The 15,304-nt window shown below is 40.4% G+C and overlaps 1 long non-coding RNA gene across 3 annotated transcripts in view; it reads left to right on the plus strand.

Annotated features, from left to right (window-relative positions):
• Positions 1-15,304, plus strand: part of LOC139355835 (uncharacterized) — a 33,689-nt gene that overhangs the window by 2,727 nt on the left and 15,658 nt on the right. For 2 of the 3 annotated variants that reach the window (XR_011606996.1, XR_011606994.1), the window contains exon 2: positions 13,700-13,791. The exons of the other annotated variant lie outside the window; for it this stretch is intronic. This is a non-coding gene — a long non-coding RNA (uncharacterized lncRNA). The remainder of the gene's footprint in view (positions 1-13,699; positions 13,792-15,304) is intronic. 3 annotated transcript variants of the gene reach the window in all.

Here is a 15,304-nt window from a genome sequence, read left to right on the forward strand (position 1 = left end):
TGGCTACTGTGAAGGATAGCAGAGCCAAGGTAGTAGTAAAAAATTCTGATTCACCAAGACCCATGGGGTTTTCTTGGACATCTTGGATGTCCCTAGGAAAGGAATAGGGCTAGGCACAGAGGCTCACACCTGTAATCCAACCACTTTGGGAGGCCAAGGCGGGTGGATCACTTGAGGTCAGGAGTTTGAAACCAGTCTGGCCAACATGGCGAAACCCCATGTCTACTAAAAATATAAAAATGTTCCAGGTATAGTGGTGGTCACCTGTAATTCCAGCTACTCAGGAGGCTGAGGCAGGAGAATAGCTTGAACCTGGAAGGTGACAGTTGCAATGAGCCAGGGCAGCATCACTGCACTACAGCCTGGACCACAGAGTGAGACTTCATCTCACCAAAACGCAAAGGAAAAGAAAAGGAATACATGGGCACTCTATAAATTAGTACTTGATCTATATTAGCAGAAGAGATCTGTATCTAGTGAACAGAAGTCTAGCATGAATCACCAAAACAGACAGACTAAGTTCCTCAACAAGTTTCCCAACTTGAGCCAGTTTATAGACCCAGAACTCCTTGAATGAAAGGGAGGCTGGGTCCTTTTGAGAAGAACGCCCGCTACACAGTTAAAACTTTCTATTGTTAATCTTTCTCTCTCAGTCTTCCACAAAGGAACTCATGACCTGTTATCAAGATGACTGTGCAATGAGGAAAAGGAAATGATGAAACTTTTGGAGGGTTACTGAACACCAGCTGTGAATTAATACTAATTTCTGGAAACAAAACATGGGTTTGTCCACCAGTCAGTGTAAGAACTTATGGAGGTCAGGTGATCAATGGAGTTTTAGCTTAGATCCATCTTATAGTGACCCAGTGGGTCGGCAAACTCATCCTGCAGTTACTTCTCAAATAACTGAATAGAAATAGTCAGCAACTGGCAGAATTCCCACATTGGTTTACTGAGCTCTAAAGTGAGAGCTATTATAGTAAGAAAATACCAAGAGGAAGCCAATAGAACTGCCTCTACTTTGAAAAATAGCAAATTAAAACCAATACCATATTTCTGGATGGACTGCAAACATTAATGCCATCATCAAGATGCAGAGGTAACAATTCCCACCGCACCCTTACTCAACCTGGCTATTTGCCTATGTGGAAAACAGATGGATCTTGGAGAATAACAGTAGATTATCCAGAAACAGAATCAAGTAGACTTAAATTGCAGTTGCTGTCTCTGATGTGATTTAATTGCTTGAGCAAATTAACACATCCCTTGGTACCTGGTGTGCAGTCATCGATCTGTCAAATGGTTTTCTCTTGATATCTGATAGACAAGAAGAAGCAGTTTGTTTAGCTGGAAAGTCCACCAATAAACCTGCACTATTCTGCCTCTAGGGTATATTAACCCTCCAGACTTATATTTCATCCATATAAATTAATTCAGCTAAAATGTAGTCCACAGGGACTTTGATTCCCTTTCCCTTCTACAAGATATCACATTGGCCTATTACAGACAAGTAATTATGGTGATTGGACCTGCAAAGCAGGAAATAGCAACTACTCTAGGCATATTTGTAAGACAATTGCATGTCCAAGGATGAAAAATAAATCTAGAAAAATGCCACAGCCTTCTACCTCAGTGAAATTTCTAGGGGTCCAGTGGTGTAGAGCATGTCAGGATATCCCTTCTAAGGTGAAGGATAAGTTGTTTCATCTGGTTTCTCCTACAAGTCTGCATGAGCACAAGTCTACAAGCTACAAAGAAGCACAGTGCTTATAAGGCCTCTTTAAATTTTGGAGACAACATATTCTTTATTTGGGTATGGTACTCCAGCATTTACTGAGTGACTTGAAAAACTGCTAGTTTTAACTGAGGTGTAGAAAAAGAAAAGGCTCTGAAACAGGTCCAGTTAGCTGTGCAAACTGCTCTGCCACTTGGATCATATGATTCAGTAGATGCAATGGTGTTTGATGTGTCAGCAGCAGAAAGAGATGCTGTTTGAAGACTTTTGCACACACTTATGGGTGAAATACAGTGGATGCCTCATATTTTGGAACAAAGCCCTGAAATCCTCTGTGTATTACTGCTCTCCTTTTGAGAAACAGTTTTTGGCTTGCTCCTAAGCCTAAATAAAATCTGAACACTTAGCTATGTCCAACCAAGTAACCATATGACCAGAGCTTTCTATCACATATTGGATGTTGTCTGTTCTACAAGCCATAAAGTTGGGCATGCACAAAAATATTCCATTATCGTATGTGGAAGTCCTATATATAAAATTGGGCTTCAGCAGGCCCTGGAGGCACAAGTAAGTTTCATCAGGAAGTGAGCCAAATGTTCATGACCCCAATTCTTGCTGCATTACTTACTGTGTCTCCCAGTCTGCGCATATGGCCTCATAACAAGTTCCCTACAACTAGTTGACTGAGGAAGACAAAACTTGAGCTTGGTTTAGAGATGGTTCTGCACAATATGCAGACACTACCCAAAAGTGGATGGCTGAAGCACTATAGCCCATTCCGGGACATTCCTGAAGGACAATGGAAAAGGAAAACCATCCCAGTGGGCAGAAATTTGAGCAGTGTACCCAGTTGTTTATTTACTTAGAAGGAGAAATAGCCAGAAGTTTAAGACTACATTAATTCATAGGCAATAGCCAATGGGTTGGCTGAAATATCAGGGGCTTGGAAAAAACATGGTTGGGAAATTGCTGAGGTATGTGGATGGAGACCCTCTAGTGGGCACCAAATCTGAAGATATCTATGTCTTATGTGAAGACTCATCACAGGTTGCTTCACTACAGGAGGGTTTTATTAATCAAGTGAATAGAATGATCCATCTCGTCAATACCAGTCAGCTTCATTTCCCAGCCCTTCTTTTCATTACCCATTGGTGACAGTTATACATGGGCTTACCTATGCATGGGCTCAGCAATATGTCTGCTCACTAAGGCCAACCTTGCTATGGCCACTTTGCAGTGCCCAGTCTACCAGCAGGAGAGACCAATCCTGAGTGCTTTATATGGACCCATTTGTTAAGGTAATCATCCATGTAACCTAGTAGCAACTTAATTACATTGGACCACTTCCACCATGATATAGGTGGTGGTTTTTTTTTAAAGAAATAGGCAATTAGTCTGGATATGGATTTGCCTTTCCTGAATGCAATGTTTCTACCAAAACTATGAGCTTACAGAATGACTTGTCCACCATCATATTCCCTGCCATTCTGAAGCAGCTAGCTTGATAGAATGATGAAATAACATGGTGAAGACTCAGTTACAGTAATAGTTGGGTGGAAATAAATTGAAAAACTAGGGCAAGGACTGGGGCATCCTCCAGGATGCTGTATGTACTCTAAATTAGTGTTCAATATATACTGCTATTAATACCGTAGTCATAATTCAAATAACCAAAATTCAAGGCAGGGAAATGGGAGTGGTTCCACTTACTACCAGCAATTTTCTAAAACATCTCTAAGACCTTCAGTTTTGCTGGTCTAGAGATTCCAGTTTTTAAGGAATAAATGGTTCTACCAGGAGACAAAACATGATCCCACTGAACTACAAGTTGAGACTGCCACACAAACAGTTTGGATTCTTCATGCCTCTGAAAGAACAGTAAAAGAATGAGGTTACTATATTTATCACAGTTTGGCCATGATGACCAAGGAAAAAATAGGCTTCTAGTACACAATGGGGGTAATGAAGAATATCTATAGAACACAAGAGATTCCTTAGGGAATCTCATAGTACTAGAATGTCTTGTAGTTAATGTCCACGGAAAAGTACAAAAGTCAATTTAGGTAAGATTTCTAATCTCCCAAACCCTTTAGGAATGAAGGTAGAGTCACCCCCTCTGGCACAAAACCATGACCAGCTAAGATGCTTGTTGAGGGCAAAGGGAGTATTGAATGGGTGTGGGAAAATATAGCATAGTTATCAACACCAGCTAGGACCATATAATCAGCTGTATAAATGAAGACTATAATAGTTATGAGTATTTTCCTTATTTTTTGTGGATGTTTGTTTTGAATTAAATATGTGTTTAGTTGTTGTGAACTAAATTATATTTGCTTTCTTTCCTCTTATTCACTTGTTACCTAACATAAGACGTATGAATGATAACTAACTTTATATTACAGAAGAGTGAACATCACCCGAGGACTTTGCATCCTTTTCTGGGGAAAGGGTTAGCATGTTTTTGGTTGTATATGGGATAGTTTTGCCATAGACGGCAGAAGTATGTTCGTGTTATTGTCTGTATTTGGAGATTATGTATAAACTAAGGACATGTGTTTAAATGCCAAATTGACCCATAGTGAACTGTGATGGACAGTTTTTGTGTTAATCACTAGTTATTCAATCAAACTTAATCTAGAGTGTTTCTGTCACTGAAGAATTTTGTAGATGTGATAAAAGTCCATAGTCAGTTGACTTTACGCATGCAAACTTGACTTAGAAAACCAGGGTAGATTGCTTCTCAGCCTTTTAGCTAAGATCAAGTGTAGAAAACTTGGGTTGGGCTGACTAAATGTGTTTGAAAGGCCTTCAGGGCAGAGTTGAGGCTTTCCAGAAGGAGAAGAAATTCTGCCAGTGGACAGCCATTCAATTCATGCCCAAGAAGTCCAGCCTGCCCTTCCTGAGGGCATACCCTACAGACTTCAGACTTGTCCATCCAACCCCACAATGTGTAAACCAGTCGTTTGCAATAAATCTGTTAATATATATCTCCCACTGGTTCTATTTCTCTGGTTGAACCCTAATTGATATAGGCACCATTCACATTGTGAATGGAAATACTGCGAGCTAGAAAATGTACAAGACCTGGCCATCCTTTACTAGCTGGTTGATTTAATTTTGTTCAGTATTAAAATAAACCAAATCTAAATGTTTCAAATCTCCACTTAAGGACACACCACTTAGGGACAACAACCAATATCTAAACATTTCCAAAGTTTTGTTTCCTACATAATTATTGTAACACCATGAATGTTTATTTGTGCAAGCATTATGCCCTCTAGTACCTCTTATTTTTGGTGATTTTTATTAAAACAGTACAGTGAAAGATGATATTTAGCTGTATTGTTTTTAGTTAAATAATGGTTCGAATTATATTATATTAAGAAAAATAGATATGTAGGGAAAATGGAATTGGGAAAAATAGAATTACTAGGTGAAATGGGTTTTTTTTTAAGATTCTATGTATTTTACAAAATAACTGACTAGAAAATTTTCTACCAATTTCCCTTCCCTCCAGTATTTTGCAAGACAATCTGTCTCATTCTGTTTTCTATTTATTTTCTTCAGAGTAATTTCTCTCACATCTCTTTAACTTCTTGATCTCCAAGACTATACCTTCCATGCTAATTTTCCATCTTAAGTATGACAGCCTTCCATTGGGATTTAGTCCCTCAAGCAATTCCCATTACTGAACCATGATTTTAACAAGAGGTTCATAAATATCTGAAGATAGTGTTGGTAAAGGTAAACCAGACAATTTTGAGTCTTGTAAATATGCTAAGCAGTACTAAGCCCTGTTAAGACATTCCCATTATAAAGGCTTCTCACTTCCCAACAAAATTATTCCCTACCTTAGCCCAAAGACCCTCTCAAACAGCTGTGTTTGGTTCCTAAACTTAGAATAGTGGAGCTGAAGAAGGCTTTTCCTTCTCTACACTTTTTTACTGATCTTCTTGGATTTATTAATATAAATCTTTTCATAGCATCCTTTCTCTGAAGACTTTAATACTGAGTTCTTATTTTGCAAGGCCATTGCAAACTTGCTTTCCTCATACACTTGTTGGTTAGAGTTTCTGTGAGGATAAGTAGAGTGCACCTGGTGATGCTTTATAATGCCAATTCCCTTTAGATTTCATTTGGCATTGTTTTCTTTTAACACCACCCACACAAAGGGTGAGTGAGCCAAGAATAATGTACACCCCCCTTTTATGTCCTAAAACCACACTTCCATATTGTCTTTAGCATTTCTTATTGAATAGTGGTATTTGACCACAGCTATTAAGCCTTACTTCTTTTTATTTTCAGTGGGGTATTAACTAACGATTAACCTTTCCTATTTATTATTCAAAATGTTCACAGTAAGCACCACCTGCTTAGTTCCACAGCCCAATAAGTCAGTACCTGAACCACTTTTTATCTTTGTCTTATCATTCTGTTTTACCCTTTTCAATATTTAAATGCTTATTATAACTTGGGGATGCTTTGATAACATATAAGAAGGGTGCCCAAACACACAGTGCTATCATAGAGAAGAGGAACCCAGGCCTCCACAGATCTTCCATTTTTGGAGTTGGAGATAGTCTGAAGAGAGCTAACTTGGCCTTAAAGGCTGGCCCTGGTGCAGGCAAGATCAAGTCTCTAGGTGTCCAAAGGGCCCCAAGATTCCCAGTTCCATTTCTAGAGTTTGTCAGCTTTAGGACTTCCAACCAAGTAGCTACCAGTAGACAGGGACCCAGGTGAACAGGTGTTATTGCCCTAAGGTTCTAGGTATCCAAGTCTGGTTGGAGCGTAGGAACAGGATGAAGTGAGGACTGCTGAAGGGTTGAACAAGGAACTAAGGCAGTAAATGAGTGCATAAGAACTCAAGATGAGCCTCTAAACGAGACCAGTCAGAGGCCTGTGCAGATGCCACTTCTCTAAATGAAGACCATTGGAAGGATGGGGTGGAGGCTGAGACTGGGCCTACATAAGTCAATGCTGGTGCACCCACTTATGTGACTGTTGCAGAGAGAGAACAAGTCTATGTTCTGGAAAAGACTACTCCTCGATCAGGCTTTAGATCTCAACTTAATTTGGAGGCAAGGATTTTGAAGGAGGAAGCAGAGAGGTATAAGGACAGGAAAGTGGGATAAAAGAGATGGGTCTCAGGATTAGCTAAGAAATAGAGCCAGGCCTGAGATGATAGCTGAAGACAAGTCAGAGAAACTGAGGAAGCAGAGGGAGGAGCAGCAAAGCAGAAGTGACAATGCTCATCTTTACATCTCACTTTCATCTTCGATTCCACCTTCCTAAAGGGATCACTAGGGGATTTAACATGGGACGTAAATTTAACCTCCTTGCTTACTTTTCTATCCCTGCCTTTTTGAATTCTTTGAAAGCATTCTTCTTTTTATAATCATGCTGCTGAACCCTGGAGAGTTTGGTCATTTGGCATCTCACACCCCACTGAGCCCTGGCTCTCTGAAAGACACCACATCAGGGCCTATAAGCAGGGCAGGGGAGGACAAAATATGTAATATTGTTGTTCAAAGAGCTAAAATCAATTTACACCAATAAAATGTGCACACAAATAACAGTACGGATCAGTTTGTAAAATTTGCCATGTCCAAATTTAACTGATGAATTTGGTTACACATGTGCCACTAAGAGTCACACCACTATCTCAAGAAGAGTGGTCCCAGACAAAAGCAATCCTTCCTATCCAGACTGGGCATGGAAAGGACATTGGTAATGCATAACAATCTTAATAATAACAATCTTAGTAATAACAATCTTAGTACTCTGGGCTACAGAAACAACTATACCCATTGTCAGGGTCATAGCTGGTACAAAAGAAGGAAAATCTCCTCATTAATTGAAATTACGATAGCTTTATTACTTTTCTAGGGCTGCCACAACACATTATCACAAACTAAGTGGTTTAAAATGACAAAAATTTATTATCTCATAGTTCTGCAGGCCAAAACTCAAAAATCGGATGTTAGCAGGTTTGGTTCCTTCTGGAAGCTCTAAGGGAGGATCTCCTCCATACTCTCCTAGCTTCTTCTGGTGGTTGTCGGTGAGCCTTTGAATAGCGTGACTTATAGACTCCTCACTCCAATCTCTGCCACTGACTTCACATGGTCTCTCCTGTGTGTCCTTCTTTCTGCTCCTCTTCTTATAATAATACATGCCATTGGATTTAGGGTCCACCTTGAATCCAAGATAATCTCATCTTGAGATTCTTAACCTAATTATGTCTTCAAAGATCCTACTTCCAAATAAGATAACATTCATAGAGATGGCAGGTTAGGGCTTAGATATATCTTTCTGGGGACCACTACTCAACCCACTACAATAGCCAAGCCTGCTTACCTCCACCATATTTTTACCTCATAGTAGAGAGCAAAGAAACCTAAAGCTTTAGAACAGAGGGGATTTATTTTCTAAAATCTAAGCATCTGGAGGGAAATTTTTGTTGAACCCAAGAATATCAGGACCTTTGCAACTAAATTTTGGCCACTGACAGCTACACTCTGGGAGCCTGCCAGGTCTTAGCAGCATCTGTTACCTGTTTTAGAAAGCCCTGGAAGGTGTGATATGTGATTGTTGTTTAAGAGATGCTATTGAAGTGGGACTGGCTAGCACGAAAGATGAAGTTTTAATTGAAGGTGCCTACCTGACTGGGGTGTATTTATTATGTGCAGTCCCCACACTTGACAGGCCAGTGAAATAAGTACCAACAATAACTTCGGGGTCTCTAAGAACTTACAAAGGGAGTAATTGGGGGAGGGAGGATTAAGCTAAGGGGCAGAATGAAAACTGTGCTCAATGGAGAAGGGAATTTGGGAGAGTGGACAGAAGGAAAGAGATTTTCAATGAAGGATGCCCTCAGAATGAAATGAGTAGAAGATATAATATCTTAGACATTCATACACTGGGACACTCAGACCTATACACTGAGTGCTATTAGCTTTACTTTGCAAAGACATCAAGAAGAAAGAGGAAGGAAGGAAGGAAGGAAGGAAGGAAGGAAGGAAGGAAGGAAGGAAGGAAGGAAGGAAGGAAGGAAGGAAGGAAGGAAGGGAGGGAGGGAGGGAGGGAGGGAGGGAGGGAGGGAGGGAGGGAGGCAGGCAGGGAGGGAAAGACGAGAAAGAAAGAAAGAAAGAAAGAAAGAAAGAAAGAAAGAAAGAAAGAAAGAAAGAAAGAAAGAAAGAAAGAAAGAAAGAAAGAAAGAAAGGAAGGAAGGAAGGAAGGAAGGAAGGAAGGAAGGAAGGAAGGAAGGAAGGAAGGAAGGAAGGAAGGAAGGGGGAAAGAAGGAAAGAAAGAGAGAAAGAGAGAAAGAAAGAAGGAAAGAAAGAAAGAAAAGAAATCACTTAGAAAGAAAGGAAAGGAAGGAAGGAAGGAAGGAAGGAAGGAAGGAAGGAAGGAAGGAAGGAAGAAAGAAAGAAAGAAAGAAAGAAAGAAAGAAAGAAAGAAAGAAAGAAAGAAAGAAAGAAAGAAAGAAAGAGAGAGAAAGAAAGAAAGAGAGAGGGAAAGAAGGAAAGAAAGAGAAAGAGAGAGAGAAAGAAAGATGGAAAGAAAGAAAGAAGGAAAGAAAGAAAGAAAAGAAATCAGAAAGAAAGGAAAAGAAAGAAAGAAAGAAAGAAAGAAAGAAAGAAAGAAAGAAAGAAAGAAAGAAAGAAAGAAAGAAAGAAAGAAAGAAATGAAAGAAAGAAAAGGAGGCTTGGAGAAACGGAAAGGAACTTAGGAATTATCTACTCTAAACAAGGGATCTCCAACCCCTTGGTGGTGGATGGATACTGACTGGTCCGTGGCCTGTTAGGCACCAGGCTATACAGCCAGAGGTGAGAGGTGGGCCAGGGAGCGAACAGGAGGTGAGAGGTGGGCCAGGGAGTGAACAGGAGGTGAGAGGTGGGCAAGGGAGTGACGTTTCATCTGTATTTACAGTTGCTCCCCATCGTGCACATTTGCCACCTGAGCTCTGCCTCCTGTCAGATCAGCGGCAGTGTTAGATTTGCATAGGAACCCTATTTGCATAGGAACCCTATTGTGAACAGCGCATGCGTGGGATCTAGGTCGTGGGCTCCTTATGAGAGTCTAATGCCTGATGATCTGTCACTGTCTCCCATCACCCCCAGGTGGGACTGTCTTAGTTGCAGAAAATAACCATCCCCTCCTGTTCCCCCGTCCATGGAAAAATTGTCTTCTTCCACAAAACTGGTGGAAAGAAAGAAAGAAAGAAAGATGGAGGGAGGGAGGGAAGGAAGGAAAAGTTAGTTCATTCTTCTTTTTTCTTTTTTTTTGTTTTGTTTTTTTAGATGGAGTTTCACTCTTGTCGCCCAGGCTGGAGTGCAGTGGCACATCTCAGCTCACTGCAACCTCCTCCTCCCAGGTTCCAGCAATTCTCCTGCCTCCGCCTCCCTAGTAGCTGGGATTACAGACGCCTACTGCCACACCCAGCTAATTTTTCGTATGTTTAGTAGAGACGGGCTTTCGCCATGTTGGGCAGGCTGGTCTCGAACTCCTGACCTCAGGTGATCCACCTGCCTCAGCCTCCCAAAGTGCTGGAATTACAGGCTTGAGCCACTGCGCCCGGCCAGTTCATTTTTCTCTGAGGGAAGCTGAGGTTTAAGACCAGAAATGAGATCAGAATTTATGACACTTGCTGTCCCCCCTTGTCATATATTTACTTATATGAAAGACAGCACTGGCGGGGCATAGTGGCTCATGCCTGTAATCCCAGCACTTCGAGACTCCAGTGAGCCGAGATCGTGCCACTGCACTCCAGCCTGGGCAACAGAGTGAGACTCTGTCTCAAAAATTTAATAAAATAAAGAAAGGACTGAGGTGAACATTCCCACTTGATGTGTTTTAGGTTGCTAAAGATTAACTATGGACGGTGCAAAGAAGAACAATTCTAAGTAGCACTTTGTTCTGATTTCTGCCTCCCTGCAAGCTGGAGTTCTTCTTTACTGCAGCTCAGTGGCCATAGGCCCCCATAGATTTAAGGAGAAGAGCATGGCCCTCAAGACTCAGAGGTCATGGTAAAGGGACTGTTGAGGGACAAGAGTAAAATAAAAGCTCCTCACTTGTTATCATATTGAGGAGGGAGGATAACAAGTATGGATGGAGAATGTGCTAAAAAACATGTCCCTGGCTGGCATATACACATACACACATATACACACGTACTTTTTTTTCTTTTACTTTAGAATTATGACCTTGCCATTAGGATAAAAAAAAAAAGACAGAGGTCTGTCCAAAAGCAGAATTATGGAGAGTTTTTTTCTTCCCTATCAGCAGCATCAGAAAGAGGGTTGAAGGCTGGGTGTAGTGGCTCACGCCTATAATTCCAAAACTTGGGAGGCTGAGGTGGGAGGATTGCTTGAGCCCAGGAGTTCAAAACCAGCCTGGGCAATATAGTGAGTCCTTATCTCTACAACAAAATAAACAAAATTAGCCAGGCATGGTGGCCTGCTAATTCGGGAGGCTGAAGTGGGAGGATTGCTTGGGCTAAGGAGGTAGAGGTTGGAGTGAGCCAAAATCACACCACCACTGCACTCCAGCCTGGGCGACAAAGTGAAACCCTGTCTCCAAAAAAAAAAAAAAAGGAAAGAAAGAAAAAAGTAAAAGAAAGAGGAAGAAATGTGTGCCCTGTTCTTAGCCCCAAGATTTTCTCCACCCCAGGACTTTTATCCCCACCTCTTAAACCCTGAGAGGAGTCTTCACTTTCTTTCCTAGACAAAGAAGCATTCTATCTGTCTAGGTCTGGAGAAATCCTCAGAACTAGAGGTTTAAAAAAAGATGATGGCTACTTTAAAGGGCAGCATAAACAATAAAAACCATTAAAGGTCAATTGATCCGAACTGTCTGGCGGTGAGAGCATATGGCCTCTCCGCAATGGGTGAGCTGGGCTGCAGCCCACAAAGTGCCTGGTCAGAGCAAGCTGGAGATGACTGACAGGGAGAACTCCCCTGGGCTCAGACTATCTCAACGCCAGGAACCTCATTAGGACATCTTCCCTCTGCACTGTGACTTGACACTTCTTTATCAAATGATTCCGCAAGCAAAGACTCTGTAATGTGAAAATGATTGACTACACTGGGCAATAGATGTAATTGGAAATTCAAGAATATTTCCTTTATTAATCCTCTCTTTTAGAGGAGTGCAGTCTTCTTAAGGATCTATATGTGTGGAGTGTCATGTTAAGCAAAACATAAAACAATTTAGTGACTGCTCTCTAGAAACGTATAAACTAATAAAATTGAATGAAGAAAAAATATACATACTTTTTAAAGGGAAAAAGATGCTTTTAATTTTTTTATTCAGTCTTGAAGTTATTTTCTTATAAGGTAAGAAGTACATTTTATCTGCAGAGAAATTCTTTTCATGTGAACTTGACCCATGTTAACCTCATTGGTTACAGGAGGTCACAGGAATATGAAACCTCCCCATTTTTCTTTGGAATAGTTTCAACTTTAGTTTCATTTTTTAAAAGTTGTTCTTCTTTGTACTTTTACTTATTTTGAATATTTTTCCTGCTGCTATTTCCAAGTAGTTAATTTAACTGGCAATGGATTAACTCACCTTGGCTAGCAATGGAACAATGAGGAATTTAACACAGTGTTTGTTTATTCCTGTGTGTGTGTATGCATATGGCACACTGGAATAAGTAAGGAAGCCGAACTTATTAACAACGTGCAATTCATAAAATACATCCTGATAAGTGTGCCACAACCTGGATACTAAAATCCAGCAAGAAGTTTGTTAATTCTACCATGTTATAATTTATTTTTATTTGATTTTCAAGGGTTTTCTGAGACTGTAGGAAGTCATCATTGCTATTCTTGTACTTACAATTTTTATTATTAAGTAATATGAAAAGAGAAGAAGGGATGAGAAAGGAACTGGGACAGTAAGCATAAGAAAAGGTGCATTGCCTATTTAGGCTAAAAGAATACAGATTACTAATTATCATTCATTCGATTGTGAATTTTATATTTAAACTTTCCTCAAAAGATTATTTGTATTGTGTGATATTATCAGGAAAACGTTTGAAATAAGTATTAAAAGTATGTTATTCAAAACTTTAATTTTTAAGCTTTTAGGAAAGATGTTTCATTGTGAACAAATAGTGAATGTAGGTTAAAGCAATAAAAATGATCATTCAAAAGACTCCATCGAAAACAGATACCTAAATATCCATAGTGCATGATACCATGGCTTGTCTTTTGAATTTTTTTTTTTTTTTTTTTTTTGAGATGGAATTTCGCTCTTGTCTCCCAGGGCTGGAGAGCAATGATGCAACCTCGGCTCACTGCAACCTCCACCTCCCAGGTTCTAGCTATTCTCCTGCCTCAGCCTCCCGAGTAGCTGAGATTACAGGCACACGCCAACACGCCCAGCTAATTTTTGTATGTAGAGATGGGGTTTCACCATGTTGACCAGATTTGTCTCGAACTCCTGACCTCAGGCGATCACGCCCGCCTCGGCCTCCCAAAGTGCTGGGATTACAGGCGTGAGCCACCGCGCCGGCCTTTTTTGAATCTTTACACAGACTAAGACAGCAGCAGCTTAAGTTTGAGCGCTAGTGGAAAATACATCTATTCTTTGCTGACCCCTAGTGTCCACAGCAAGTAAGTGTGGAATCTAAAAATCCCAAAGGAAAAACATGGCAGTTTGAGAAATGACATTTTGTTTCATTCCAAACAAGAAAGAAAGAAAAAATGTGTTCCAAAATAAAATAATTCACCTCCAGTAAATTATATAGTTAGCACAGAAACATACATAGAGAATGAAACAGATATTTTCAAATTCAGCTTCTGCTTTTGATAGAGGGTAAATCTGAGGAAGACTTTTCAGGGCTATGGAACACCATCTGAATTGTTTTGTGGGAACCACTTCTTTCTCTCTGGCTACACTGGCCTCAAATCTGTTCTACAAGTATGTGAAAGTAATCTTTGGGTTTTAAAATCCTTCCAGCACTACCCAACTACCACTCTGGGCAGCATCACCGCCGTCACCAGGATCAACAGCCTTGTCGACCATGACCATCCGCTGGGAGCAAGAAACAGGTGGTCTCCCCTTCCTGAGGCTTTGAGGACAAATAGACGCTACCTAAGCAAAGTGAAAGAGACAGAGACAGGCACAGAATTCTTTCTTTCTTAGCCCAATCCAAATCAAACATTTTTGCTTCCCTTATGATGACTGAAGCAATCAATCACTCAGTAATTGTCTGCCCCAACTACAGTTTACAAGGCTGTCCTTTTTTTGTTCTTTTTTTTTTTTTTTTTAAGACAGTGTCTCCTTCTGTAGCCCAGGTTAGAGGAAGCTGAGGTTTAAGACAGCTTAAACGTCTACCTGGGCAACAGCTATGATCACGGTGGTGTTAACATAACTCACTGCAGCTTTGAATTCCTGAGCTTCAGCTATCCCCCTTCCTCAGCCTTCCGTGTAGCTGAGACTACATGCACCTGTCACCACATCCAGATTATTACTATTATTTAGTAAAGACACGGACTCTCTATGTTGCCCAGGCTGATCTCAAACTCTTAGCTTCAAGCTATCCTCCTCCCTCTGCCTCCCAAGTGCTAGGATTACAGATGCAAGCCACTGCACCTGACCTAAGGCTTTCCTTTTAGAGAGAGGGATCTTTACAATTCAGCCAATTAAGTTTTCTTCACCATTTTCTCTGCTTGTGGATAATCTCTTTTTGCAATTGGAAGCCCTCTGAGGGTTTACATGGACCATCACACCACGTGAAGTTATCAACCACTAGGCTCTATTTTTTCCATGGTTCCAAAAATAGAAAAAGAAAATGAAGCCTATTGTTCTTGAATGTTTGTTTGTTTAGGGTTTTTGTTTATTTTTTTCCCATAAGATAAGTAGCATCTATGACTTTCAGTCTCTTTGCCTTTTTGTACTTCATACCATCCTCCATTTAATTCTCCATTTAATTGCCACAATCTGAATTCCTATTTTATTTATTTATTTATTTATTTATTTTTAAGATGGAGTTTTGCTCTTGTTGCCCAGGCTGGAGTGCAATGGCGCTATCTCTGCTCACTGCAACCTCTGCCTTCCAGGTTCAAGCAATTCTCCTGCCTCAGTCTCCTGAGTAGCTGGGATTACAGGCATGCGCCACCATGCTCAGCTAATTTTTTGTATTTTTAGTAGAGATGGGGTTTCACCATGTTGGCCAGGCTGGTTTTGAATTCCTGACCTCAGGTGATCCACCTGCCTCAGCCTCCCAAAGTGCTGCAATTATAGGCATAAGCCACCACACTGGGCCATCACAATCTGAATTCTGAAAACACTCTTAATTCAAATATTTATCCTCTTCATTGGATGCCAAGTTCAGTCAGCTCATAGATGTTTTTCCAAAAGTGTTTGTCTGATTTTAAATCTTCAAATAACCCATTTTGTTTCTGAATTAATAAGAACATTTGTCCTAATTAATTTATCTAATTCTGAACCAAGATGTTGTCTCTCGGGTATTCTAGGATATGTTGAACCATGAATGTTCAGGTTGATTGTTTATCATATGTCTATGTATCTATTATCTCAATTACATGCAATTCTTTCTTT

This window comes from Macaca nemestrina, chromosome 8 (genome assembly GCF_043159975.1).
Source record: "Macaca nemestrina isolate mMacNem1 chromosome 8, mMacNem.hap1, whole genome shotgun sequence".
NCBI lineage: Eukaryota > Metazoa > Chordata > Mammalia > Primates > Cercopithecidae > Macaca > Macaca nemestrina.